The 17,131-nt window shown below is 35.8% G+C and overlaps 1 long non-coding RNA gene across 1 annotated transcript in view; it reads left to right on the plus strand.

Annotated features, from left to right (window-relative positions):
- The window catches only part of LOC119238389 (uncharacterized), a 92,055-nt gene that overhangs the window by 21,790 nt on the left and 53,134 nt on the right, over window positions 1-17,131 (plus strand). The gene's annotated exons all lie outside the window — the stretch shown is intronic.

The raw sequence follows: 17,131 nt of genomic DNA on the forward strand, positions 1-17,131 counted from the left end.
TCAAAGAACTAAAAAGAAATTAAAGAATTACCCAAAAATCAAGAATTTAGAAGTTTGTGCATATGAAGAATGCCCCAAGAGCATTTTCCAGGCTGGCAAATGTGACTCACAATTTTATAAGCCTGAAGGGTGAGGGGACAAGCGTGAAAGCCTACGGGCTGAATAGGTTATAAAGTCTTAATAGGAGTATTTCCCTTCATATCATAATCATAAACCCTTCCACCCCTACCATCAAAGACTAAAGAGAAAGCACCTTGGCATCATATAGAAGCTATAACCATAATGCAATTCTGGAGTAGATTTGCAGCCCAAATTCACATCACTGTATTCTTTCAAATGGTGAGATGAATTTAAAATAGTCCCAGGTTGACTGATTAGTGGTTTACCTAGGAACCTGGCAGAAGAAATTGCAAGTCTTCATTGGAAGAAAACATCTTTCTCCTAGGCTTCAGTTAAGTTCTGTCAGATTTATACAAACAAATGGTTACAATCAAAAAAACACAAAAGTAAGTCATTATGAGTGGAACCAACTGAAATTAATACTGCTGGACTTGGTAAATACCGGTCACAGATAATATAAATGTGCTTTTTATCTTTTAAGAAAATGAAAGACACACTTGAAAGTATTTATGGTAATGGATCTAACAATAGTGACAGTATAGGTAATTCAGAATAGTCAGTTAATAAAGCTAGATGAACTATGAACTGGAACAGAATTGTTGACAAAGTAGTAAAGAATTATTGGGCCAAGATTGGGAACATGGCCTTTTGGAACTGAGCACAATTGATGATCCAAAATAGGAAAACGAGAAGCTGAGTAGTAATTTGGACATCTTAGAACTAAAGAGGGAGAGGGTGTGTTGGAATCTAGGACTGCCAATTGTGAGGACTCTGACCTTACAAACAAATGTCTTGGGATAGCATTGTAAAGGACGGCACTGGAAGGAGAATAGATAGGACATACGCTGGTCATTGCATGTACCACAGCACAAGTTCAAGTCATCTGTGTGACTGGGAAAATAACAATCACTGAAAAAAGAGTACGGTGCTGTTAATTAAATATCATATTAATAGATTGAACTCACTGTAGTATGTGCCTTTCTTGTCACTTGATTTGTGCAATCCCAATTAAAATATATTATGAAATTAAGCCATTATTTTGTGGAAGTTGAAATGTAGAATCTAAAATTTAAAATGGAACTTCAAAGAATCCAAACTGACCAAGACAATATTGAGAGAGAATGATGCTGGATATTTGTTATATCAGGCATCGTAGCTTATTATAAAATTGCTATAATTAAGATGCTGTTAGAGAAAAAGAAAAATGGAACATAATTGAATTCATAAATATCCATTCAAATGCTAATTTTTGATGTATGATTTGTGAGTCACTTCTCCATGATTATATGAAAAAAAAAAGCACTGGCAAGAATTAGGGGGAAATATGTTCTATTTTGTGAATAATGCTATACTGATTAAATATTACTATTTACTTACTTTGGGAATAACATTTCTAATATGTCAACAGTGCCTGTTCACAATGAAATTTAGTTTTAAATTGTTTAGTTTTAGTTTGTTATAACCTTGGTCCTCAAACCTTAATAGGCATCAGAAACACTGGTTGTTGCCTTTGGATTCAGAAGATTGGTGGGACCGCAACACATACATTTTAAATTTTTAGTTAAGTTATTTTTAACTGAGTTAATATTGAGGCAACCCCCATCATGAATTACCAGCACCCACCACCAGCTCACCCATATCCCACCACCACTGACCACTGTGCTTGCTCCCTCTCAGTTATCACCCCTCCCAAGTGGCCTCCCTCCCTTAGTGCTTCAACTCTGTAGTCAGCTACCAGGGGTTAGTTGGGTTTTTTTTTTTTTTTTATGCATTGTTTACATCATTTTTCATTTTTGCACAACTGTATGCATTTTCATCTTGGTTGTAGTCCCCATGCAATTCCCACACCCCTTGTTTTGATCCGACCCCCTCCTCCCTGCCCCCCTCACCTCCATAGTGTGTCTCTGGCTTATAGTTGCTTGTTGATTTTGATTGTTACTTTATTATAATTAGTTTTTTTAGTGGTCCCTTAGAAATAAGCCAGAAAGAAAAAGAAAAATACTGGATGGTCTCACTCATAGTAGGAATTTAGAAAAACCTAAATAAGGGTTAGTTATTTTTGTTTGTTTGTTTTTAAAGATTTATTTATTTATTTATACAAGCACTGGGTACAGTCAGAAGCGCAGGAGGAGGGTGAAAGAATTCACCAGAGCCAGAGCAGGGAACAGAACAGGCAGACCGACGAAGTACACTGCTGAGGGGAGCAGCTGGCACGGCAGGAGAGGTCTGCGCACCATGCGGGACCCTCGCCAGCGGCTGGGGATGGAACCGCTGGCAGCTGGGGATCGAACCAGCGCTGCAGAGGCTGCAGCAACTTTGCAGCCCAGCGCTCAACCACTGGGCCACCAGGGGAGGCCCAATAAGGGTTATTAGTTTTTAAGCATGTCCTTATCTATTAGTTACTTTATATTCCATATATTAGTGCCCATCCAGTATTGATCTTTCTCCTTCTTGCTTATTTCACTTAGCATTATTCTTTCCAGCTCCATTATGCTGCTGCAAATGTCATGAGTTTATCTTGGTTGATAACTGAGTAGTATTCCATTGTGTATATATACTGCATCTTGATCCAGTCATTTTTTTCTGGGGCACTTAGTTGTTTCCATAGTTTACCTATTATGAATAGTGCTGCAAAAATATGGGAGTGCAAGTTTCCTTTTGAATTAGTGTTTTCAAATTTGGGGTATAGATAGACACCTAGGAGTGGAATTACTAGGTCGAATGACAGCTCCATTTTTAATTGTTTTGAGACAAGCTGACTGCTTTTCATAAGGGCTGGACAAGTTTGCATTCCCATTAACAGTGTGGGAAGATTGCTTTTTCTCCACATCCCTACCAGCATTTGTTGTTTCTGATCTTTTCCACATTGGTCATTCTCACAAGTGTGAGATGGCAGCTCATTGTGGCCTTGATTTGCCTTTCTCTAATAATAAGTGATTGTGAAAAATTTTTCATGTAATACTGGCTATTGGAAAGTCTTCTTTGAAAAGGTGTCTGCTTAGTTCTTTTGCTCATTTTTTGATTGGGTTATTTGTTTTGTCTTTGTAGAGTTTTATGAGTTCTTTTTATATCTTTGATATCAGCCCTTTATCAGATGTATGTTGTGCAGATATTGTCCTCCATTCAGTAGGGTGTCTTTTCATTTTAGTTATGATTTCTTTTACTATACAAAAGTTTTTTACAGATGTAGTCCCAGCTGTTTTATTCTCTTGTTTTCCTTGCTGTTTAGGATGAATCCCTAAACATGTCAGAAATTTCTATAAATTCAGAGGAAAAAAACAGTGACCCAGTAGGAAAATGGTAACAAGGATAGGCATTCGAAAAGAAGGAATCTAAATAACCAAGAAGTAAATGCAAAAATAGTCATTCTCTTTACTAATCTGAAAAATCCAAATTAAAAGCTTAGTGTGTACTAAGTCACCTATCAGAATGACAAAAATTAAAGATTGAACATACCAAGTATTGGCAAAGATCCAGAGCAATGATAATTCTCACACACAGTTTGTGATAGCAGTTGGTACTACCACTTTAGAAAGCAGCTTTCCATTGTAGGCTGCATCTCATATTTGACTTCTAAGTCAGAGAAATTAAAGCATATATATTTGCGAATACACAATGTTCAGTGACAGCATTGTTTATAATTACCAAATGTGTGAAATAGCCCAACTATCCATCAATGGCTGGATTTGTATTATATGGTATAATCCTATCATGGAATATTATTGAAAAATAAAAACAAGTGAACTACATTTCATAGTAACAACATGGATGTATCTCAAAAAGTTTAGTGAGCAAAACAACATAAAAAATTACACACTATTACACCTCCAGTTATGTGAAGTTCAAGAATAGAACTTCACAAAAGTGCCTGTAGTTTTGGAACATATATACTGGTAGTAAAACTATAAAAATAATGAAAGTATTTCTCATAAAAATCAGGAGAGTGGGCCTCCCCTGGTGGCACAACGGTTGAGCACCAGGCTGCAAAGCTGCCCGCAGCCTCTGCAGCACCGGTTCGATGCCTGGCCACCAGCGAGGGTCCCAAATGGTGCAACAGACCTCTTCTTTTTTTTTTTTTTTTTTTGTTTTTCCATGAGTCCTAAAGGGAATATTTTTTTTTTAAATAATAGATTTTATTTTTATATTCCCCATACAATTGCAACCCCCCCATTTTGACCCCAATCCCTCCCCTCCCACCCCCCACCCCCCAAAAAGTGTCTCTGGCTCATAGTTTTTAGTTGATTTTGATTTTCACTTTCTTATAGTTATTCATTTTCCTGGTCCCTTATTTAAGTTTTCTAGATCCCTGCTATGAGTGACACCATCCGGTATTTTTCTTTTTCTTTCTGGCTTATTTCGCTGAGCATGATCCCTTCCAGCGCCGTCCATGTTGCTGCAAATTGCATGTGTTTATCTTTTTTGAATGCTGAGTAATATTCCATGGTGTATATGTACCACATCTTCTTGATCCAGTCATCTATTTTTGGGCATTTGGGCTGTTTCCAAAGCTTAGCTATTGTAAACAGTGCTGCTATAAACATAGGGGTGCAGGTGTTCTTTGGAATTGATGTTTCTGTGTCCTTTGGGTAAATACCTAGGAGTGGAATTGCTGGATCATATGGAAGCTCTATGTTTAGTAGGTCCAGAAATCTCCACACAGCTCTCCATAGTGGTTGACCAGTTTGCACTCCCACCAGCAGTGCAGAAGAATTCCTTTTTCTCCACACCCTCGCCAACATTTGTTGTTGCTAGTTTTTTTAATATGTGCCATTCTCACTGGTGTAAGATGGTATCTCATGGTAGTTTTGATTTGCATTTCCCTGATGACAAGTGATGTTGAACATTTTTTCATATGCCTGTTGGCCATTTGCATTTCCTCTTCAGAGAAATTTCTTTTTAGCTCTTCTGCCCATTTTTTGACTGGATTATTTTCTTTGTTGTTGTTGAGTCTCATCAGCTCTTTGCAGATTTTTGTGATCAGTCCTTTATCATTAGTGTTGTGTGCAAAAGTGTTCTCCCAGTTGGTGGGTTTCTATTTGTTTTTGTTATTGTCTCTTTTGCTGTGCAGAAGCTCTTTAATTTGATGTAGTCCCAGCTGTTTATCTTTGCCTTCACTATCACTGCTTTGGGTGATGTGTCTGTAAAGATGACTTTGATGTGAATATCACGTAGTGTTTCGCCTATATTTCCTTCTATGTATTTTATGGTTTCAGGTCTTATGTCTAGTTCTTTAATCCATTTTGAGTTGATTTTTGTGTATGGTGTGAGGTAGTGGTCAAGCTTCATTCTTTTGCATGTAGCGACCCAGTTTTCCCAGCACCATTTATTGAACAAACTTTCTTTGCTCCAATGCATAGTCTTTGCTCCTTTGTCAAAGATTAGTTGACCATAAATCTGTGGGTTTATTTCTGGATTTTCTATTCGATTCCATTGGTCTGTGTGTCTGTTTTTGCTCCAATAACATGCAGTTTTGATGATTATGGCTTTGTAGTAGAGTTTGAAGTCTGGGAGTGTGATGCCTCCATTCCCTTCTTTTTTTTTCAGGAGAGCTTTGGCTATTCGGGGTTTGTTGTGATTCCATATGAATTTCATCAATAATTGTTCTATTTCTTTGAAGAATGACATTGAAATTTTGATTGGAATAGCATTGAATCTGTATATTGCTTTTGGAAGGATGGCCATTTTAATAATGTTTATTCTTCCAATCCATGAGCAGGGGATGTCTTTCCATTTCTTTGTGTCTTCTTCTATTTCTTTTAACAGTGTTTTATAGTTTTCTTTGTATAGGTCCTTTACCTCTTTTGTTAGATTTATTCCCAAATATTTGATTTTTTTTGTTTCAATAATAAAAGGGATGGTTTTTTTTATTTCTTCTTCTTCAGATTTATTGTTTGTGTATAGGAAGGCTACTGACTTTTGTGTGTTGATTTTGTATCCTGCCACTTTGCTCAACTGATTGATGAGTTGAATTAGTTTTTCTGTGGAGTTTTTGGGGTTTTCTATGTATATTATCATATCATCTGCAAATAGTGATAGTTTGACTTCTTCTTTTCCTATTTGGATTCCTTGTATGTCTTTCTCTTGTCTTATTGCTCTGGCTAGGACTTCTAGTATTATATTGAAAAGCAGTGGTGAGAGTGGACATCCTTGTCTTGTTCCAGATCTTAATGGAATTGCTTTCAGCTTTTCACCATTGAGGATGATACTGGCTGTTGGCTTGTCATAGATGGCCTTTATGATGTTGAGGTACGTTCCTTGTATCCCAAGAATTTCAAGGGCTTTTATCATGAATGGGTGTTGCACTTTGTCGAAAGGTTTCTCAGCATCTATTGATAATATCATATGGTTTTTATATTTCTTTTTGTTGATGTGTTGGATAACATTGATTGATTTTCGGATGTTGAACCATCCTTGTGTCCCTGGAATGAATCCTACTTGGTCGTGGTGAATTATCTTATGGATACATTGTTGGATTCTGATAGCTAAAATTTTATTGAGGATTTTTGCATCAGTGTTCATTAGGGAGATTGGCCTGTAGTTTTCCTCTTTTGTGTTGTCCTTGTTCGGTTTTGGTATTAGTGTAATGTTGGCTTCATAGAACATGTTTGGTATTGTCCCTTCCTTCTCAATTTTTTGGAAGAGTTTGTGAAGGATAGGCACTAATTCGTCTCTGAATGTTTGGTAGAATTCATTTGTAAATCCATCAGGTCCTGGGCTTTTGTTTTTGGGGAGGTTTTTGATTACCATTTCAATTTCGCTGCTTGTAATTGGTCTGTTTAGGTGTTCTATTTCTTCTTTATCTAGCTTTGGATGATTGTAGAGTTGTAGGAATTTGTCCATCTCCTCTAGATTGTTGAACTTGTTTCCATATAACTGTTCATAGTAGTTACTGATTATTCTTTTGATTTCTGCTGTGTCCACAACAGACCTCTTCTGCCACGCCCGCTGCTCCCCTCAGCAGTGTATTTCATCAGTCTGCCTGTTCTGCTCCCCGCTCTGGCTCTGGTGAATTCTCTCACCCTTCCGCGCTTCTGACTATACCCAGTGCTTGTATAAATAAATAAATAAATCTTTAAAAAAAAATCAGGAGAGATTATTCAGAGAGGAGAGTTGAAGGTATAATTAGGGAGTTTCATCTATGTGTCTTCTAGTCTTTGTTAGTTAGACACTATTCAGGTTATATTCTTTAATTTCCAAGTTAAAATAAATTCTCCAAAGATCTGTTTGTTGCAGAAATGTTTAAGTATTTTAAATGCATATCTAAAACATTTTTGACTATGAAAAGGCATTTCCCTTATTTCTTGCCATTTTATTAAATTTGATTGGAGTATGTTTTGTATTTGTGTTGACTTTTCTCATTACTCAGAGATGATGAACATTACATTTAAGTTTGGATAGTTACAGCATCCCAGAAGCTTTCTGTGGTTTATCAGTAACATGAGACATTTGTATGTTGTTACTGTAAGTAAACAGTTTAAGCAGATGGATTGGACATGGAATTTATCCAGTTGCTTTTCCTGTCACTTTTAGAATACTGCCAAATTTAAATAGAGATTCAGCTGTGAATCACTTGGACCTAAGTAAGCAAGCCACATAGCTGGCAGCATTATTAATTTGAACTGAATTGAGAGTTGTCAAATCACAATAGAGTTTGTGATGCCTATAGCAAAGTGTACCACGATTTAGTCTTTTTGAAATTCATTGTGCAAAATCCTATCAACAGATAACTTTGGTAGGTAGCAAGATTACAAACTCTTCCCCAACCCATTCTTTTTTTTTTTTTTTTCCTGCTTTTTGCCAACTTGAGTGTTAGGTCTATTTAATGCATGCCCCAACTCAAAAGAGATAGACCACTAATCCCTAATTGTATTCAAAAAATTATGTTCACATCCTACTAGTCCCTGCTTACTCAAGCCAGACCTCATGATTTCATTGGGCTTTTGCTTCTTTTATTTCCAGCTGGAATTCTTCAGTTGAGCAGAACTGGAAAACATTCAATACTAACAATTTCTTTTGACCACTTAGTATGTTCTCAACTTACATAGTTGTTTCTCATAGCAGCTGATAAATAACTCTATATAGCTAGTATGACAACCATATATGGCCCAAAGTAAAATGAAAATGGTTTTCATATATTCAGAGACTACTACAAGAAATTATTATTTCAATAATCTGACATGTTTAAGTTATATAGGATATGCATTTTCAAAAAAGAAAGAAGGAAAAGGAAGGAAGTAGTCTTTGTGTTTTTGTTTTCAGGTGGTAGTTACAAAACTGTGTGCAGTTGACAGAATTCACCAAACTGAAAAACTAAATCTGTGCATTTTATTACATGTTTATTTCTATCAGTTAGATAAAATGATAATAATGATTAGGCAGATAATAATGATAATAGTTAGGTAATAATGATTCCAAAATAGTTTATATTACTTTTCAGATCATAAGGCTTACCTTGCTAAAAACACACTGTTTCTAGATGGTAAATTGTTGCCTGTGTGTCTTCTTTGTGAAAACTATTCTTATATTTTTTTAACAATTGAACAGTCCCATCAAACTACTTGATATAACTAATCTGATCCCTCTCCCTCCTCCTTCACTGCAGGATGTCTCTGGTTTATAATTTTCTGTATGTTTTGTTTTGGTGTTGCGTTTTGTTTTGTTACTGTTTTTTTCCCCTGATGTCTTACTTGGTTCCTCAGTATTCCTCCTATAAGTGAAACCATCCTATAGTTTTCTTTTTCCTTCTGACTTATTTCACTGAGCATAATTCCTTCTAGCGCCATCCATGTTTCTGTGAATGGCATTAGTTTATCTTTTTTGATTGCCGAATAGTATCCCATTGTGTGTATATATACCACAGCTTGTTGATCCAGTCGTCTATTTTTGGGCATTTGGGTTGTTTCCAGGTTTTACCTATTATAAATAGTGCTGCAGTAAACATAGGGGTACAGGTATTCTCCTGAATCAATATTTTTGTGTCCTTTGGGTAGATCCCTAGGGGTAGAATAGCTGGGTCATATTGTATATCCATTTTTAGTAATTAGAGGAATCTCCAGACAGTTTTCCATGGTGGTTGGACCAGTTTGTACTCCCACCAGCAATGTGGGAGAGTGCCATTTTTACCACATCCTCACCATTGGTTGCTAATTTTTTTGATATGTGCTATTCTTACTGATGTAAGGTGGTATCTTATTGTGGTTTTGATTTGCATTTCTCTGATTACAAAGAATGTTGAACATTTATTCATATGCCTTTTGGCCATTTGAATTTCCTTTTGGAGAAGTGTCTTTTAAGTTCTTCTGCCCTCTTCTTGACTGGATTGTTTGCTTTGTTCTTATTGTGTCGTGTGAGTTCTTTGTATATCTTTGTGATCAGTCCCTTAGCAGTTGTATGGCATGCCAACATTTTTTCCCAATCAGTGGGGTGTCTCTTTGTTTTGGTTAATGTCTCTTTGGCTGTACAAAAGCTTTTCAGTTTGATGTAATCTCAAGTGTTTATCTTTTTTTTTTTTAAAGATTTATTTATTTATGCATACAAAAACTGGGGTACAGACCAAAGGTGTGGGAGGTGAGAGGATTCACCAGACACAAAGTAGGGAACAGAACAGGCAGATTGACTGAAGTACACTGCTGAAGGGAGCAGCGGGCAAGTCAGGAGAGGTCTGCTTCACCATGTGGGTTGCTCCCTGGCAGGCCAGGGATTGAACTTGTGCTGCAGTGGCTGTGGATAGCTTCATAAGTTGCTTCTTAACTCCTTGTGCCACCAGGGAGGCCCTGTTTATCTTTTCCTTCACTTTCTTTAAAGATGTTACTGAGATGCAAGTCTTGTAGTGTTTTACCTGTATTTTCTTTTATATATTTTATGGTTTCAGATCTTATGTCCAGATCTTTTATCCATTTTGAGTTGGTTTTTGTGCACGGTGAGAGGTAGTGGTCTAGTTTCATCTTTTGCATGTGGTGGTCCAGTTTTCCCAGCACCATTTATTGAACAAACTGTCCATGTTCCATTGCACATTCTTTGCTCCTTTGTCAAAGATTAGATGTCCATATATGTGTGGCTTTATTTCTGGGCTTTCTATTTGGTTCCATTGGACTGTGTGTCTGTTTTTATTCCAATACCAAACTGTTTTAATTATTATGGTTTGGTAGTATAGTTCGAAGTTTGGAAGTGTGATACTGCCATTCTCTGTTTTTGTCAGTAGGACTTTGGCTATTCACAGTTTTTTGTGGTTCCACATGAATTTCATCAGTATTCTATTTCTTTGAAGAATGTCATTGAAATTTTTATTGAAATAGCTTTGAATCTGCAAATTGCTTTTGTTAGGATGGCCATTTTAATAATGTTAATTCTTCCAGTCCATGAGCAAGGAATGGCTTTCCATTTCTTTGTGTCTTCTTCTATTCTTTTAACAATGCTTTTATAATTTTCTTTGCATAGGTCCTTCACCTCTTTCATTAGGTTCATTACCAAGTATTTGATTTTTTTTTTGTTTCAATTATAAAAGGGGTGGTTTTCTTGATTTCTTCTTCAGCTTGATTGTGTATAGGAAGGCTGCTGATTTTTGTGTGTTAATTTTGTATCCTGCTACTTTACTAAACTGGTTGAGAACTATTCTTTTAAAAGCAGATGATTTTTTTTTTAAAAAAATCAGTGATGCATGGCGCGCAGACCTCTCCTGCCGCCCGCTGCTCCCCTCAGCAGTGTACTTTGGTCCTTCTGCCTGCTCTGCTCCCCGCTCTGGCTCTGGTGAATTCTCTCACCCTCTCGTGCTTCTGACTGTACCCAGTGCATGTATAAACAAAACAAACAAACAAATAAATAAATAAAACATGCCTCTATAAAAATAAATAAATAAATAAATAAATCAGTGATGGTTATTAGTGGTGCTAATTTATAAGAATATGTTTCACACAATTTGTGATCATTTCAATTCTGATCATGAAAAATGTGAACTATTTTCAATTTTTAAAATCTGCTTTATGTAATAAAATACACAGAAATTAATATCATATATACATGTACAAAATAATTACGTCGACAAATACCCCAGTGATTACTTGTTAACAAATAGAATATTTTAAAAAAGAAATAGAAATAGAGAGTGACCGTTGCCAGCATCCCAGAATCCTCCTCCCTACAACCATTTATTTTGCAATTTATATCTTTCTCTTAATTTTTTGATAAACTAGTTCTTTGACTTTTCTTCATGGCTTTTTCACATGGGAATCCATCCCTGAATAATATACAGTAGTTTAAACGTGTTTGGGTTTGAACTTTATATAAATGGCATACTTTTCTATAATTTGGTATCTTGCTTCTATCAAAAATTTGTAATTAAGAATTTATGTTGTTGTAGAGATTTTTTTTCCTTTGCTATATTCAGTGTCATTGTACAAATTTACCACATGGTATTTATCTATTTCATGAATTATGGGCAATTAGGTAGTTTTATGAAAATTTTGCTTCTGAACATTTCTCCTTGCACCCATGTGCAAGAATTTCTCTAGAGATTAAAATACCTGGGTCATAGGATATGTATAACTAACTTTTCTTGATAATGCTAAATTGTTTTCCAAAAGAGCATACCATTTGGCACTCCTACAGCAGAATATAAAAGTTCTGTTACCCACTCTTTTCTAATACTTGGTATTATCAGACTTTTTTTGCTGATCTTACAGGTATGTAGGGTGTTGTTGCTGTAGTTTTTATGTGCATCTTTATTGGCAGATATGTTTCGATTACTATTCTTATTTATTGGACATTTGAATTTCTTCTTTCCAGTATGTTTTTTAAGCTATTTTGCTCTTTTTTTTTTAACTGACTTGTATGTTCTAGATACAAGTCCCACAATGTTCTAATGCTTTAAAGATATCTAGTCCTAATGTGAACAAATTTATCAATATTTTGTGGTAACTATTGCTAAGTTGGCTCTTTATAAACTATTGACCCACTCCAAAGTAGAGATCGTTTTCTATATTTTCATCTTGAAGTTTTATAGCTTTTCCTTTTTTTTTTTTTTTTTTTTTTTTTTTTTGTCTCTTAGTCATCTAGAATTTTGTAGATGTGAGGCTAGAGACTGAGGCAGAGGCTTTATTTCTCTTTTACCATCTGGATGTTTGCTTTTTTTTTTTTAGCACATTTTATTGAAAATAACAGTTTTTTCAGTGGCTTCTCTATCATGTTGGTAAATATACGAGTATCTTCTGCTTTTTCTGTTTTCTAATTTAGGCTCATTTTATTTTCTCTGATATGCTCCCAAAAATATCCATCAAATTCTTACTTTGAATCACAGTATTTTATTTCTCATGGCTAGAAAGCCTGTATTATTAAAATCTGCTATGACTTTTTAAAAACATTTCTTGACTTTTGAAGATGTTTTCAAGTGTATCTTTTATTAATTTATGCACAGAAAAATAATTATTTTATGTTCTTTATTTGTAATTTCAGTATCTTATTTCTTGAAAGGTGTGTTGTCTGTTGTTTTTACACATTATCTGATATCTTGTTTGCTTTTAACCTGTTAATTTTTCATTGAGTGCTAACTGTTGTAGTTTTTGAGAACTCTTGCACCTTTATCTATAGATGGATATTAGTGTACAGTTTTTTTTCTTATGTCTGACTTTAGTATGAGGATGATATTGGTCTCAATGTGAGTTAGGGTGTATTCATGCAGCTCCTTTTTTTTTTGGAAAAGTTTTGATGAAACTTTGAAAAGTTTTTTTGAAAAGGTTTGATATTACTTTTCCTTTAAATATTTGGCAGAATTTGCCAGTCAAGAGATTTGGGTCATGAATTTTTGATTTTTGGGAGTTTTGTAATTACGGATTCAATCTCTTCACTTGTTACAGGTGTATCCAGGTTTCTGCTGCTTCTTAAATTAGCTTTAATGTGTTATGTCTATAGGAATATGTCCATTCCATTTAGGTTATCTGACTTGCTAGCACATAATTGATTATAGTGTGCTATTATAATCTTTTTTGCTTCTGTAAGATCATTGGTTAACATCCCCACTTTGATTTCCAATTTAGTCATTTGAGTCATTTCTTTTTTCCTTAGTCTAGCTAAAAATTTGTCCATTGTTTTCTCTACTGTTTTGCTGTTTTGTTCACCTCTACTCCAATCTTTAATATTTCCATTAGCTTAGGGTTTAGTTTGCTTTTCTTTTTTTTAGTTCCTTAAAATGTTAAATTACTGATTTTGGGTCTTTTCAGTGCACATATTTACAACTTTAAGTTCAATGAATTCTATAAGTTTAGTTATTTTGTGTTTTCTATTTCAAAATATTTTCTGATTTCCCTTATGATTTCTCCGTTGACCCATTAATTGTGCAAGACTGCATTGATGAATGTCCACAGACGTGAATTTTCCATTTCTTTCTATTACTGATTTCTAATTTCATTCTGTTGTACTCAGAGTAGAGACTTTGTACTTCATTCTTTTTTTTTTATTTTTATTATTTTTAACCAATATTTGCTTCCCCTCCCCCCCTCAGGTTGAGTCCCCATAGAATTTCCTTTCCCAAGGCACCCATGCACCATCACCATAGTCTCCTGTTCTCCTCCCTTCCTCCCTCTGCTCCCTCTCCCTCCTCCTCCCCTGCAGTATGTCTCTGATGTATAATTGTCTGTTTTTGCTTTGTTTTGTTTTGTACTGTTACTATTTTTTTTTTACACTAATGTCTTATTTGGTTCCCCTATATTCCTGTTATAAGGAAAAACATCTGTATTTTTCTTTTTCCTTCTGGCTTATTTCACTGAGCCTAGTTCCTGCTAGTTCCATCCATGCTGCTGCAAATGGTATGAGTTTATCTTTTTGATTGCTGAGTAATATTCTGTTGTGTATATGTACCACATCTTCTTGATCCAGTCATCTATTTTTGGGTATTTGGGTTGTTTCTAGATTTTACCTATTGTAAATAGTGCTGCAATAAACATAGGTGTACAGGTGTTCTTTTGAATCAGTGTTTTTATGTCCTTTGAGTAGATCCCTAGGAGTGGAATTGCCCGGTCATATGGTAGCTCCATTTTAGTAGACTGAGGAACCTCCAGACAGCTTTCCATAGTGGTTGGACCCGTTTGCAGTCCCACCAGCAATGTAGGAGAGTTCCTTTTTCACCACATCCTTGCCAACATTTGTTGTTGCTTGTTTGTTTGTTTGTTTTGATATGTGCCATTCTTACTGTGTAAGGTGGTATCTCAGTGTGGTTTTGATTTGCATTTCCCTGATGATAAGGGATGTTAAACATTTTTTCATATGCCTGTTGGCCATTTGCATTTCCTCTTTGGACAAATGTCTTTTCAGTTCTTCTGCCCATTTCTTGACTGGATTGTTTATTTTGTTTTTGTTAAGCCATGTGAATTTTTTGTATATCTTTGTGATCAGTCCCTTATCAGTTGAATGGAGTGCAAAGATTTTCCCCCAATCAGTGGGGTGTCTCTCTGTTTTGGTTAATGTCTCTTTGGCTGTACAGAAGCTTTTCAGTTTGTTGTAACCGAATAGAGAGCTCAGAAATAAAACGACACTTATATGAACAACTTATCTTTGACAAAGGAGCAAAGAATACGCAATGGAATACGGACAGTTTGTTCAATAAATGGTGCTGGGAAAACTGGACCTCCACATGCAAAAAAAATGAAACTAGACCACTACCTCTCTCCATGCACAAAAATCAACTCAAAATGGATAAAAGAACTGGACATAAGAACTGAAACCATAAAATATATAGAAGAAAATATAGGGAAAAACTACAAGACATACATCATAATAACATTTTTAAAGACTCATCACCCAAAGCAGTAATAGTGAAGCTGAAGATAAACACCTGGGTGTACCTCATTCTTTTAAATCCTTGGTGATTTGTTTTGTGGTTATTGTAGTTCAGTAATTTTAAGAACTGGTAGCCTAATATGATGGTTTCTTCTAGAAGCATTTTTATTTGTTCTTGGTAAATACTAAGAATATGAGTATTTCTGGAACCATCTTAATCAAGGTTAAGGCCTGGTTTTCCTTTGGCCATTTGGGTGTCCTGAACACAGGTTACATCTCTGTGGATTGGGAGACTGACTTAAATTTCATGCTTATCATGAGGATAAAACATTTTCAGAGTCTTGATTACTTTGTATTGCTCTGTAAATGTTTCCTGTGGATCAACAAAAGTAACTTTGAGGACTATACTTGTTACTTGATTTTTTTAAGATTTATTTATGCATACAAGAACTGGGGTGCAGGCCAGAGGTATGGGAGGGAGGTTGTGAGAGGATTCACCAGAGATAGTAAAGAGAAGAACAGGCCTAATAGCCTGTTTTGTTACTAAATGTAACAAAACAATAGATGTAACAAAAAATGTAACAAAAGAATAGCCTAATTTGTTACTAAAATGTACTGCTTAGGTGAGACAGGAGAGGTCTGCTGTGCCATGTGGGTCAGCTGTGCCATGTGGGTCAGCTTCCTACTGGGGATCAAGCTTAAGCCTCACTAGCTGGGGATAGATAGCTTGATAGCCCTGACTTTAACCCCTGTGCCACCAGGGAGGTCCTGTTTCTTTTCCTTTTTTTTTTTAAAGATTTATTTATTTATTTATACAAGTGTTGGGGCATAGGCCAGAGTCGTGGGGGTAGGGGGATTCACCAGAGACAGAGTGGGGAACAGAACAGGCAGACTGACCAAAGTATACTGCTGAGGGGAGCAAGCAGGCGAGTCAGGAGAGGTCTGCTGCGCCACGTGGGTAGCTCCCTGGCCAGCCATGGGATCAAACTCGTGCTGCAGTGGCTATGGACAGCTTCACAGGTTGTGTCTTAATCCCTTGCGTCACCAGGGAGCCCTGAGGCCCTGTTTCTTGATTTTTATCTTCTCCTGGATTTTTACTTACAATTCTCTGTCTCGTAACTTTAACTCTTTAAAAAATTATTAGAAGTGTTGTATTCATCCTTTAGTTGTTTTCAGTAGAAAGACTTGTCTTAATAGCCTAACTTGTTAATTTTCAATGAGATAGTCCTTCTAGTATCATTTTTAATCATACTATCAAAAGAAATATATAACATGGTGAAAAAATATTAAAATAATAGCTGTAGCATTAGTTTTGGGAATGACTGTCCCAGTTAAATTGGTTGTGTAACTAAAGATCAACCTGTTTTATATCAAGCCATGTTGCAAAACTTCAGTAACAGCTGTGTGTCATCTTCTGCTTAGAAAAATATCACACAAAGAGCATTTAGTTAAAAAGAGAATGAGGTCTATCTTTGCTGGTTCTGTATAGTGCAAGCCTTCATTTAGAAAAGTATTTCATTGATTACAACTATAAAACATTAGAAGATAGTTCACTTTACAGCAAAATCCCAGAGACATCTATTGCATGAAAACTGAAAACCATGTTCACCACTCATCTAGCAAGGTAAATGCCAATATTCTGTGATTAACCACCTTTCACTAAGAACAGTGTTTGGAGGATACTCAAACCTGTTAGATGCAAAAGCACATTTCCCTAGCATATCAGTTTAGTCAAACATTAGAGGCAAAAAAAATAATTTAAATGTTTTTCATACTCACATTTTTGTTCATAGCTATGTAAGACTATTTTAATATTTATTTTAAAGAAGTATAGTCTAGGGCCTCCTGTGGTGGTGCAGCAGTTGAGCGCTGGGCTGCAAAGCTGCCCGCAGCCTCTGTAGTACCGATTCAATCCCCGGCCTCCGGCAAGGGTCCCACATGGTGCGCAGTCCTCTCCTGCCATGCCTGCTGCTCCCCTCAGTAGTGTACTTCAGTCTGCCTGTTCTGTTCCCCGCTCTGGCTCTGGTGAATTCTCTTACTCTCCTCCCATGCTTCTGACTGTACCCAGTGCTTATATAAATAAATAAATCTTTAAAAAAAAAAAGAAAAGAAAAGAAACATAGTCTATAAAACACTTTGTGGTAAAATAATATATAAAGATTTTCAACAAGGCATGTCATGTCAATTACTGCATTAGATAAGAAGTACCATAAAAATGATGTTTCAGACCTGAAAGTGGAACTAT

Source organism: Talpa occidentalis, unplaced genomic scaffold (assembly GCF_014898055.3).
Source record: "Talpa occidentalis isolate TD23 unplaced genomic scaffold, MPIMG_talOcc4v2.1 talOcc4.11, whole genome shotgun sequence".
In the NCBI taxonomy this organism is placed as follows: Eukaryota; Metazoa; Chordata; class Mammalia; order Eulipotyphla; family Talpidae; genus Talpa; species Talpa occidentalis.